Here is a 13,585-nt window from a genome sequence, read left to right on the forward strand (position 1 = left end):
CCCAACAAGTGAAATGTGCTATTGCACAACCATTAGAAACTTTTAGAAACCAGGGAAGAAGAGTCCTTGACTGAAGATGTCCCTTTATTAGCTCAATTATTCCACATTGATCTAGCCGTCTATCAAAGCTGCATGCATTGCTGGTGGGGATGTGTTGGTAAGGAAACCCAGCTGACATGCAAACCAAACAGGCAATCACATTAAACGGGAGCAAATGAATGGCAAAAGGGAGACTTCACTGGGATGTGAATGCAGTTCCTTGTGGACAAATATTTCAGCTTCTGTTATTCAATTGTGGCGCTTATCACGGGGCTGGCCTATAGCAGTTCAAGAAACCTGAGACTCTGACCTGATTTTCACCAGAAACTGACACTGCGAATTGTTTTGTATTAAAAATAAAAATCTGCTCCTGTAACAAGAAATGATGTCAAATTATGTGCTTGCGTTTTAAATTACTTGCAAAACACAAACCTGGTTATGCATAGGTAGGGTTGCCTTTTTTCAAAAAGTGAAAATCCAGAAAGGAAAATTGTTGAGCTTTAAGCTTCTTTGAGGCCGAAGTTGTTGACCTTTTTTTTTTTTGCAAAACCGACACTGCCATACATACATATTGCAGCTACAATATTCCAGATATTTCAGGGAAATTGTCATGCTCTGTGTTCAGGATCTAAAGAGCTACAGGTTAAGGCTGCTCCTTCGCAAAAGCAGACCTCCAGGCCACATCACAAGCCACTTTTGAAGTTCCCTCGGTTTCAAAATCAGCTTGCCATACAGTACTGCAGGCTGCTTGTCGAAAGCAAGTATCAAATGTCCCCAGAACTAGAAGCATGATTATTCAGACATGCACAATTCTACTACTGTTCCATAATAGTAACTGGACTTGTTGCAACTATTGACAGCAATGATTCAAAAACTGAAAAAGAGATCTAATAGTGGCAACCAAGATACCAATGGCTAGATTACTTAAATACAGTGGTACCTCAGGTTAAGTACTTAATTCGTTCTGGAGGTCCGTACTTAACCTGAAACTGTTCTTAATCTGAAGCACCACTTTAGCTAATGGGGCCTCCTGCTGCTGCCGCGCCGCCAGAGCACAATTTCTGTTCTCATCCTGAAGCAAAGTTCTTAACCTGAAGCACTATTTCTGGGTTAGCGGAGTCTGTAACCTGAAGGGTATGTAACTTGAAGCGTATGTAACCCGAGGTACCACTGTATGTAGAATAGAATCACTGTTGTAATAATGGGTGTAGGCGTTGAGTTGTAGTGCCTTGATAGAAATACTAACTAATGCATAAAGATAGGGTCCCTTCCAAGTCTAGTATTGTATGATATGAAGTTGAAACAAAAGAACTAACTTACACCTTCTGAATATAAAAAGTGTTGATAAGAGAAGCAACAGTCCAAAATGAGTAACCGCGCACTGAATTTCAAACTCCTACGTTCCAGGAATGGATGAACACAGCAAGTTTTTATCCAACACCGATCTAAATTCCTATGGGAATGAGCTCACGCAACCTAATAAGATCCCAGGTTGTTGTTGCTGTTTTCTGACTTTGCTAGCAATAAGATCTCCTGCAAGGCTGGCACACGGCACGGTGTGTGAAGTGATACTCCAAGTTCTGCTCTATTTAGGCTGAGGCCTGAATACAACCCTCATTCATACAAGTGGTGGCTGGCTAGGCATACCAATGACTATGTTGCTTGTATGGAACCTCCATGCTTAAGTGACGGCATGGCAGTGAATCCAAGACATCTAGGGGAAGAAAATAACAGAATGCGCCCATGTATTTACACCCTGTTTGTGGACTTCGCCAAGACATCTAACTGGTCACTATAGGAAGCAGGATGCTGAAAAAGATGGACCTTTGGTCTGATCCTGTGGGGCTCCTAATGAGTGTGGATCACTATAGACATTCCGGCAGGATCCTGGCTGAGTGAACAGTTTGGTACTCAGAGACAAATAGGAGAGTGATTAGTCCATCCATCAAGGCAAGGCAACTGGCTGATCTGTACCTAACTGGACCAGCCCAAGCAGCTGGAATGATAAGTTGCATTTTGAAGGAAAACGGGATTGTATGCTAACACCGAACATATGAAGCATCATGGATGAATTGCCTCCACAGGATCTCACTGGGCCTTAGGGAGCACTTGTAAATGGTGACCCATTTTCAATATTCCTAAATTAGTTTGCAACACCCTTTCCCTTCATGCCCATCAGAGTCTTGCTTCTCTAGCATTTTGCAGTGGCCTGAAAGGGCAATAAAACTTTGGCTGCAACTGTAGTATCGTGTCTGTTCACATCCCCTAAGATAAGGAAGACATTGACTTTTCATGATCTGTCTTGCTGCCAGGCAAAGGTTAGCAGGTTTAATTATACCTTATGCCAATTATTGATTACAAGAGCAAACATTTAAGAAAGACTATTTAAAGCAAGACTATCACAATTAGCAATCCCTTTATAAGACACCCTAACTTACGGAAAGACTGTATGGTCATTGCAAAGACGGATTAGATTTGTAAATGGGAAGAATCAAGGGTGAGTGGTGCCTATTGCTCCTGGATTCTTGTATCAGATACCTGTGGTCTCCCCTTTGCTTTTCTTGATTGCTCAGATGCTCTGATGTTATAGCAGTCCCGGACATCAAATCTATCCTACCGATCTGCCATTGTTCTGATGTTATGAAGAAACTTTCTGGCTTATGCTCGAGGCAAGTTAGTGCTCAGGAAGCCCTGAGAACCTGAATGCCAACACCGAAAAGCAACCTATGCAGAACTGAACCTCTGGTGCATCGAAACTTCAACGCTAAGGCTCATTTGTGTGGCAGGCCCAGGAACTGTACACCTGCGTACTTCGATGGCGCACCCGTGCTGCTCAGATTCTGGAAACCAGATGTGCCATTTTAATGCTTCAAAATCCTGCAGTTGCTGTTAGGATGGCACTTGCCCAAGGAGGACAGAAGGCAGGCAGTTATTTGCCTGGCTCCCTGAGCCAAGCATGACAACAGCACCCAGTGTGTACTATGTTGTATAGGCCAGGGAGTGGCATGCCTTTAGAGCTTTGCGAATAGGGAATTATCTCAGAGATGCTATCTTTTCAGCATCTAATATTGCAGGTGTCATCCATGGGTGTATGCTCTCAGATTACAAGAGGCCCTTTGTGTGCCCCTTGTTACCAGCTTGAAATGTGAGAGTTCTTTCATCATGGCCCATTGCCTCATAATGGAGAGGGAGAGTGAGCAAGATGTGACTTGCTTCTAGTCTCATGATATTGACAACATCTCTCTTTATCAGCCTGTATGGATGCATGCAATAACTCTCCAGACCCAGAATTTGTGCTCTTTTGGGGATCAGCAGCTATGGGATGGGATGCTTTGCGTCTTAACTGCTGTAGGATTTCAGTGTGATGATTACATGAGGCTTCCCTTTCCTAAAATTACCCGTATTCTAATGGATAAATGTCAAATTCCATATGGAAACAGGGAAGGCTTACCTCAAGTCTCATCACCAAGCCAAAGCCACTTGCCCATACCTCAACGGTTGTGTGACCAATCATTTGGTGGCTGTGTCACAAGCCAAGGCCACAAGGAGAAACTACAGTGTCACTCACTGTAGGGGGTTGGAACAGGGTCCCTTCTAACTCTCCAGTTCTGTGATTCATGCACAACCTTTAGTACATATGTACAGTGGTACCTTGGTTCTCAAACTTAATCCGTTCTGGAAGTCCATTCTAAAACCAAAGCGTTTCTAAACCAAGGCGTGCTTTCCCATAGAAAGTAATGCAAAACAGATTAATCCGTTCCAGACTTTTAAAAACAACCCTTAAAACAGCAATTTAACATGAATTTTACTATCTAACGAGACCACTGATCCATAAAATGAAAGCAATAAACAATGTACTGCAGTCATGCAATCAATCAATCAATCAGTAAACAAAAACAAAAAAAGAGCACCACAATAACAAAAACGCAAAATAAATAGCAAAAACAGACAGACCTCAGCGTAACACTCAAAACAGAAGTGTGGCACTCAAATCGGAAGCGTTAACACTCAAAATGGAGCACATTCGGCTTCCGAAAAAAGTTTGCAAACCAGAACACTTACTTCTGGGTTTGCAGTGTTTGGGTTCCAAGCTGTTTGAGCACGAAGGTGTTTGAGAACCAAGGTACCACTGTACTACATATCTTGCTGTGGTCTGGCTTTGTCTCTAGGCTACGGAGCTTTCAGGTAGACAGCAGTGCAGAACAGACACAAAAGCCAGACATCACTGTACCACAGCCCCTTATCACTGTTGGCCCCTTATTCCCATCCAGGGATGCCACCAACCCTCGGCTAAGTGTGCCACTTGTTGCACCTTCACTGCAAGCTGGATTTGCATGCCAAAGACCACTGCAATCTAGAAGAGGCCAAGGACTCGAGTTTGATTTTAAAAGCAGTTTAAGTTTATTCAACTCTGCCTGCATTACTCAGGTTATTTTCCATTCCAATTCACTCCTTGCAAAAAAGAGTTCTGCAAAACCCAAAGACTTTACCCAGACCGCTGCAAGCAAAATGAACAAGTTCATGAAGAAAAACTGTATTTGCATAAATTATATTGACTTGCATAACTCACTGCATGTCTGAATTGACCTGGCACAAAAAATGTCTCCCATCTACAAGAAAAGGCAGCCTCATGTGTCAGTTGCGACCAGCTATATACATTCAATTTAAATTTGATCGTTTGCAGCTGAGTATGTTTGGTGTGAGATGTACCTTTTTTGAATATGACCAAAGTGAGCAGCAAGGAAAAAAAATCTGAACAAAATTAAATGAACCAACGCATGCTTATGAGCTTATATAAATGGCCACGAGATAGTTGCTCATAGAGGCTGGCAGTTAAGGACTCTCCTTTCATGCATTACAAAGGAAAAGTAATTATCAGTTACTCTGCACTGGAAAGACAGCGAAGGTCTGAAAAATACAAACCCGGTAATTTTTATTAAACGTCTAAGCATTCTCAGACAACATTATTGCAAGCGACCCATTGGGTGGCCATTTTTTACCTGTCATTCAAGCAGTCTAGGCATTAACACAGCTGGCTTCCCTTCCTCAAGCAGAGCAAATGAAGAGGCACAGTAAAGAGTTTTACCCAGGCAACGTCTATAGTGATGAGACCGACAAACCTCAGGGCATCTTAAATGCAAAAGGAGGAAACAATCAGTGCATTTGACAATCAATAGAGGGCTCACGACAACTTAAGGTAACCCAGTTCTCCCCGCTACCATCCACTCCAGAAGTTTGACTTCTTCCTTCTTAGTAGTAGTAGTAGTAATAATAATAATAATAATATTGTGTGCTGTCATAATAATAATAATAATAATAATAATAATAATAATAATAATTTATTATTTATACCCCGCCCATCTGGCTGGGTTTCCCCAGCCACTCTGGGCGGCTTCCAACTGAATATTAAAAACAATACAGCATCAGACATTAAAAACTTCCCTAAAGAGGGTTGCCTTCAGTTGTCTTTTAAAAGTAAAATAGTTGTTTATTGCCTTGACATCTGCTGGGAGGGCGTTCCACAGGGCAGGCGCCACTACCGAGAAGGCCTGGTTCCCTGTAACCTTACTTCTCGCAATGAGGGAACCACCAGAAGGCCCTCGGCGTTGGATCTCAGTGTCTGGGCTGAATGATGGGAGTGGAGATGCTCCTTCAGGTATACAGGACCGAGGCTGTTTAGGGATCACATCTTAATTAATAAAATTAATTAAGATGTGGTCCCAAAGTATCCACCCAGAGAAGGATACCAATTGCATCTCCACATGACCTCCACCATGAGCTCTGCCTCTCTCCCATCATCATCATAATGTCAGTCTTATCAGTCTTATCTAGATGCGGTTTTCTGCACTGGATAAAGTGGGATCATTCAATTGCTTCCAATCCAGCAGAGTTACCAACTGTTGAAGGAAGCCCAATGCAGCAGTGCAAAGACTTGCTGTTCTCGAGACATTGCCTCCTTCCAACAGGAAAAACACCACCTCCCAGGCGAATAATACATGCAGAGACACAAACAGACGGACTCTTCTGGAGGCAGTTAATTGGTAGACACTCTTAAAAAAATACTTTGGGGTGTACGAGCAAAAATGTGGCTTTTTTTCCAATTAAAAAAAACAACACAACAACGCGCCTCAGCTATCGGAAGTATGTAAAACCGTGTCTCAGTATCTCTGTGTGGAAACACTCACAGAGAACTCAAAAAAGTAAACAGGCTGTAAAAAGCCCCAGAGGCAAATTCTGTAAGTGGTGAATGTGTGTGCTTTGAAGATGGGTAATTGTGATTCTTCCAAAGCTTTAGTCTGGCAATGCTGATGTTTATTCCACCAAATTGAAAGAGAAGGGGGCCTGTGTCAAAAGCTAAGATCGTAGTAGGAAGGCAAACATGTGTTTCACTTTTACACACACATATATAAGCTACATATATAAGAGGATAAGCATTGTGGGAGTATTGTGGGCACTTATCAGCCTCTTAAAGATTATTTGCTACAGATAACGTCTAGCAAAAAAAGCAGCCAGTGATACTGTGAATAACTTAAGTCATCAATCCAATTTGTCCAAATTCACTGTGAAATATGCATAAAACCCAGTTCTGGCATAAAAGGTACTTAGCAAACCAAAAGAGCTTCCTTTTTCAGATGCAGGGCTTTCACACAATAAGACAAGATGGCTGCTTGTTCCACCAACTGGAATGCTGTTAGCAAATGCACCTACTGAATAAACTCTCTGGGCATTTGTTGGCCGATATAAACATTTTCAGTAGCTGCAGTTCCTTCATTTTGAAAGAGCAGCATCTATTTCCCCTGTCAGAGCTCTCTTTAACCTCCTTTCTGCACAGCATTCAAACAAACAGTGAGGTTGGTCTTCAATATCTTACACTAGAAGCAAGCATATTGTGGGTGTTTGTCTAGCCCTTTAAAGCTACAAAAATTATGAGTGGAAAAAGCTGCATTTGCAGCCTGGCACTCGCCAAATCAAGCCTCAAGAGGAGAGGCTGAATCGAAACATTCCAGGCAAAAATCCTCTCAGCCGTGGCTGAGCCTTCCTGCACAGGAGTGCCAGCAATTCTTTCCTGTATTCAGTTTTCAATCTGCGGGAGTGCCAGCTCGAACCATTTCATCCACACAAGTAAAATATTCTACCTTGCTTACTAATTAGAAGGATGACTCCAACTGCATATAGGCCTATGCGGGCAAAAGTCACAGTTACCCTAAGCACAACTTCAAAGGAACTTGGGGGGAGGAGGAGGAGACAGATAGATGTTTAGTGGTTCTGTTTTGAATAAGGAAATTATTATTATATTTGCATACCACCCTTCATCCAAAGATCACAGGGCGGTCTGCAACATAAGAATGCAAAATGAGAACACAACTGCATTTTAAAAAGTAAATAAAAATACAGTGGATGCTCGGGTTGCGAACGTGATCCATGCGGGATGCACGTTCGCAACCCGCAGCTGTGCGTCTGCGCATGTGCGGGTTGTGATTCAGCGCTTCTGTGCATGTGCAAAGCGCAATTCAGCGCTTCTGCGCATGCGCGGCCACTGAAAATGGAAGTAATCTCTTCCGGTACTTCCAGGTTTTGGCGGTCCGTGACCCAAAAAAACACAACCTGAAGCGTCTGTAAGGTAGACTGTAAATGCACCAGATGAAAATTGGACAGTGGTAAGGTGACTCAAGTAATGTAATATTGCTAATGCTTGCTTATGCATAGTAAAGAGTGTTATGTACTGAGTTGAATAGGATTCAGAATGCAGCAGTCTGATTGGTCCTAGAACAATAGGGTCCAGAATGCAGCAGTCTGATTGGTCCTAGAATAATAGGATCCAGAATGCAGCAGTCTGATTGGTCCACAGAAGCCACCCAATCCAGCTCCAGGTGGAAGTGAATCTGCAACCTGATTGGCCTACAGAAGAAATCCGGAATTAGCCAATCACGTGGGGCCCATTGTGTACATAATGTATATAAAGCAGACATTCTGGGGGAACTTCCATTCCTCCTCACCACTATGAGCTGAATAAAGAGCATGAAATCCACTCTTGACTCTGAGTATATTTCAAGAGGTTAAGCCACAAGTGCATGGCCTTGAAGCCTAAACAAAGGTGGTGCAGGGAGTGGAGAAGGTAGGTAGGAGGTGGTCTTGCTGAAAAATACAGGGGGGTCAAATAGCATCTCAAGCAAAATCCAGCAGGCCCGGGGGCAGTGAGTGTAACAGGGAGAGAGCAATATACAGGAGATTCCAGAAAATGCCACTCGCAGAGAGACTATTCCCTGTAGGGTCCTATAGAACCACTTGTGCGTGTTCTTTTGCACTGCCCCTTGTATCAGATAATTCGATCTAAATTCATTCATCAGTTGGTTGTTAGGAGGGAGTGCCAGTAAGGCAAATTGCAGGGTAGCCTTCCTAATGTTTACTTGGGACAAGGATAAGATGGCGATAGCTGCCAGGTTTCTGAAACACGCAATGGGGATTCGTGAATGTTATACAACAGTATTTTCATCATTAGATGCAGACTTTGCCGAGCGATTTTATTCTACTGAACCTTTCGGAATCTTGTCTATATGCCAATAAAGGTTTGAGATTTGAGTCTGAGATTGTAAACCACCCTCTGCTAGCTGGGAGATACTGAAACAGGGAATAGGGGCAGGGAGATTTGGCTCAGAGGACATGCATCCTGCAATATGTGGCAACTGGGGCCAATCTCCACTTTCTGAGTGAAATTTTCATAGATCCTAGTCTGGCTATTTTCTGTTTTGAGCGACGTTATTTTACAAGTAAGCTTCGTTGTGGGTTCCTACTATTGCCTTGTTTTTTTCCAGTTGGCTGCATATATTTCCATGGGCTTAAGAATATCAACCGCGTTCACTGGCAAGCCTTTCATATTTAGTCCTGGCAATGTATGGAGCCCACGAAGCAGACACAGAGAAAGTTAATCTCAAATATAAAAACTTCTCAACTTGCTCTACTGAACTGCCATATTTAATTCTCAGGTATATTTGTCAAGAGTGCCAGGGTGGAAAACCATTATTATTTTCTCTCTCTCAATAACTGTAAGCATTCCTCTTGCCAATAACTTCTGGAATAGCCCCCCTTCCAGCCCCTGATTTTTATCTTGCACTAAGGAGAGAGTCACCACAGTGGCCCCTGATTAATTTGGGCTTCCAATTCTGACAACCAGCATAGAATCCAGCACTCTGTGCCCAATGGCAAGGTGGTCTAAACCACTGAGCCTAGGGCTTGCCAATTGGAAGGTTGGTGGTTCGAATCCCTGCGACGGAGTGAGCTCCCGTTGCTTGGTCCCTGCTCCTGCCAACCTAGCAATTCGAAAGCACACTAGTGCAAGTAGATAAATAGGTATCGCTGCGGAGGGAAGGTAAACGGCATTTCCAGGCACTGCTCTGGTTTTGGTGTTCTGTTGCGCCAGAAGCGGCTTAGTCGTGCTGACAACATGACCCAGAAAACTGTCTGCGGACAAACACCGGCTCCCTTGACCTGTAAAGCGAGATGAGCGCCTCAACCCCAGTCGTCTGCGACTGTACTTAACAGTCAGGGGTCCTTTACCTTTTTTAAAAAGTCTTTATAGGCAAGTCCGGAATGTATTTAGGGGCATGCTTGAAGAGCACTCTGCTCCATGCTCCTTTCACAGCTCTGAGCTTCAAAGAAGCAATCTTCACTCTGGGACCCAACTCAACTCTTTCTGATCCTGCAGCATAAACACTGTTGTTGGTTGCGATTTTATTCAGATTTAGAGGATTATTGCCATATGCCACCCCCAAAAGTGTGCCAAACACCACAGGCCCTGTTTCTGTTGCCTTTCAATAGCTGCATCAACGCAGCCATTGCTGCCACGTAATTGGTGTTTGCTGATGCAAAGTGGAGGAGCAAAGCTGCCGTTGTTGTCCGAATTAACAACTTCCTGTATTGCCTTGTTTGAAACATAAAGGCAACTGATGCCAAGCAACGTTGACTTTCCTCAATGCAGTGCTGAGCCGTGAGTAGCATACAGCTAACCTTGGCTTACGGCATCTTTCATCGTATGCCACACCTCCATAAGGCCAGTGCTGGGTGAGCTGAGGATCCAACTGAACGGTGACTAGCTCAACCACTTACAACAGGGATGGCCAAACTTGGCCCTCCCGATGTTTTGGGACTACAATTCCCATCATCCCTGACCCCTGGGTCCTGTTAGCTAGGGATGATGGGTGTTGTAGTTCCCAAAACAGCTGGAGGGCCAAGTTTGGCCAACACTGACTCACAAGGTATTATGATAAAACACTCTGGGGGATGTTGCCAACGCCTTGGAGATCCACAGATCCTGGTTATAGTTGAATAATTCAACCTTGGTTCTGTACTCATCTCCAAGCATCCCCAAAGCATTCTGCTGCAATAATGAAACAGTGACAACTCACATGCCACATTAAACCATTTGCCCTCCCTTGCTCCTACCATGCTATAGACCAGGGGTCAGGAAACTTTTTCAGCAGGGAAGCAGTCAACTGTCCTTCAGACCTGGACTATATTTTGAAAAAATATATATGAATGAATTCCTATGCCCCACAAAACCCAGAGATGCATTTTAAATAAAAGGACACATTCTACTCATGTAAAAGCACGCTGATTCCCGGACCGTCCGCGGGCCCTCCCAGATCCGGCCCCCGGGCCTTAGTTTGCCTACCCATGCTATAGACGAACCAAGCCGGGGTTTGGCTTGTTAGGTTATGTGATCTGATCCTTGGCTCAAGGGGTAAGCCCCAAATGAATCTCGGCTGCTGCATGTGGTTGGTGTGGAGGAAAGCAAACCAAAAGTCCGACTTCTCTGTGATTTACCTGCAGTGGAGCTGGCGGGAGCAGGGGAGGAGCACTCTGGGAACTTTTGAGCAGCTTGCACCAACATCCTGCTCATTCACATTACTTATCAAGATTTATACTGCTTTATTGTAAAGCCTCCAAACAGTTTACAAAAAAAGCACACAATAATAAATACATTAAACCACAGTTCAAGTTATGGTTAGTGGGACTTGTGAACCAGGGTGATATTGGAAACTCAATTAGAAAAATGTTGGAATGAAATTACATAGCTTTAGTAGAAATGATATAAGGAGTTAAGTACAAATAAGTTTTATGGTATTAATGGTAAGATAAGGTTAAAATAAATTAAGATAAGAATGGATTTGCTGAAATAATTAATAACTAGAATACAAAAAAGGGAGGTGTGAGGAGGTCGATGAAACAAGTAAATGAAAGACAAAGAAATGGAAAAATTGGATGTGTTTTTAACTGTTTTTGCTTTTATTTTTGTTTTGGATGTATTTTTTTGTGTGTATTGTAATGTATTGATTTGTTTTGCTTATTTTTTTTAATTTTTTTTTCTTTCTTCTTTCTGTAATCTTTAAACTTTTAATAAATATCATTTAAAAAAAATTTAAAAAAAGATATTGGAAACTCAAGCATGGCATTCATCAATCATTTGATACGGCTAGACATACCAAGGCTGGAGTTAAGATTTCCGCAGAGGGGAAAAATGCAAGGACATTTCATACCTTCTTTTGTAATTTATAATGGGGAGGCAGCCACAGTTGTCTGGCAAAGCACATGTTTTGCACATGGAGTTCCTGTTTCAGTCTCTGGCAGCTCCAGAGACTTCTTCCCAAGATACTACAGTAAAACCACCACTTGGGCTGACTGATCTATGTGTATTATATAAGTTCCCGGCCCTTCCTCTTTCCAGTCACAAAGAACTTCAGACGTATCTTTAGGTATTGTATTTAACTATATTCCTTTACTTGGGAGTCTGCTTTCAAATATGCTGTTGGTCCTGAACTATGACTGGGAACCAGATCTCTGAACATGCAAACTGGCTGAAGAGGAGGTGCCTGTTCCATAACCATTTCATCTGTAGCCAACCACAGCTTTTGGGATTGGGGTTACAACTCATACCTTCAAAAATGTCTCAGCTTTACATTTTAACCAACTGGGGCTGCATGGTTCTGTGCACAATATATATATATATATATATATATATATATATATATATATATATATATATATATTAGGGCCCCATAACATTTTCCTTCCCTGCATTAACTAGGTTACTTATTAGAGTGTTAATCCTGAGGCACTATGTCTCTCAATACATGATATGAAGGGACGACAGGACGAGATGGTTGGACAGTGTTCTCGAAGCTACAAACATGAGTTTGATGGGAGGCAGAGGAAGACAGGAGTGCCTGGCTAGCTCTGGTCCATGGGGTCACGAAGAGTCGGACATGACTAAATGACTAAACAACAAAAAAAATTAGTTTTACAGACAGGCAAAGGATTAAGACTAGTTCTGGATGTCCTGGGAGGAGATAATACTGTGTTTTCGACAGTGAAAAGCCCTTTTTCAAGGATTCCAGCCAATCGTCTGGGGTCACTAATTCTATGTCATTCTAGGCCATGGTGTTTTATTGCTAGCAGATCCTCACATTCTTAAAATGTTTGCTTTCCTGAGAGAGGAAGGAAAGAAACTAAAGATTATATCAAGACGAAGCCTGGCTTATTTTGCTTTCTCATTCGAAAGGTGTGTGACTCCAATGACCCTTTCTCTGTTTTGAAAAATCAAGTTTTAACTTCACCACTCAAAATCATGAATTAAAACCAGCGCCTGGTGGTAGGTCTTCAGAAACAGTCCCTTGAAGCAGCCAGCTTCCACCAGCTCCTCCAATATGCCTGTCAGCTCAACTATCCCCCACCACAAAGGGAATTCCAAATCACTTATGATATCTTAACAATGGGCTTGCTGAATCAGATCTAGGAACCACTCAGTCCGTAAGCATAGTGCTTTCAACTATGGCCTGGCCAATGGCTGCTGGAAAAACACAAGCTGGGCACCATGCCCCTCTCCCCTGCTTGCCTCCAGTGCCTGATATTCAAAGTCACTTGGTCCATGAACTCTTGTCCCCCATTTAGTTAAAAAGGCTAACAGTGGCTGATACAACCTTGGCCTACCCCATCAAATGCACTTGACAACCATGGATTTAAGGTGCTTGTTAGTTCTTCAATCCTGTTGAGCAGAGGAGTTAGTTGTCTGACTTTTCTGCTTTTAAAATAGAGATGGAATGCCTGTGGTCTTCTATAGGTTGTTGGACTTCCGATGTCCATCAGCCTCAAACAATATGGCAAGTACTCAGAAATCATGCACGTTGTAGTCACAGGGCCACAGGTTCCCCATACCAGTTTTAAAAGATGTTGCATCTAGTTTCCTATGTTCAAAGTTCCAGATTTATTTTTTAATACACTCAAGCACATTTCTATGCTTTCAGGCAGCAAGAAATGAAGAACTAACCATTCTGTCCATGGACAGTACAGTGGTGCCTCGCAAGATGAAATTAATCCGTTCCGTGAGGCTCTTCGTATAGCGGTTTTTTCGTCTTGCGAAGCAAGCCCATTGACAGCTTAGCGGATTAGCGCTATTAGCGGTTTAGCGGCTTTTAGCGATCAGCTGATAAGCGGCTTATCAGCGGATCAGCTGATAAGCAGCTTAGGGCTTAGGAAAAGGGGGAAAAAGGGG

General features: G+C 42.9%; 1 protein-coding gene across 7 annotated transcripts in view; it reads right to left on the reverse strand.

Annotated features, from left to right (window-relative positions):
- Positions 1–13,585, reverse strand: part of SLC45A4 (solute carrier family 45 member 4) — a 148,484-nt gene that overhangs the window by 50,537 nt on the left and 84,362 nt on the right. For 4 of the 7 annotated variants that reach the window (XM_079984282.1, XM_079984281.1, XM_079984280.1 and 1 more), the window contains one exon: positions 5,040–5,169. The exons of the other annotated variants lie outside the window; for them this stretch is intronic. The gene's annotated coding sequence lies outside the window, so the exon portion shown is untranslated. The remainder of the gene's footprint in view (positions 1–5,039; positions 5,170–13,585) is intronic. 7 annotated transcript variants of the gene reach the window in all.

The sequence above is a fragment of the Podarcis cretensis genome, assembly GCF_951804945.1.
Source record: "Podarcis cretensis genome assembly, chromosome: 7".
NCBI classification, from domain to species: domain Eukaryota; kingdom Metazoa; phylum Chordata; class Lepidosauria; order Squamata; family Lacertidae; genus Podarcis; species Podarcis cretensis.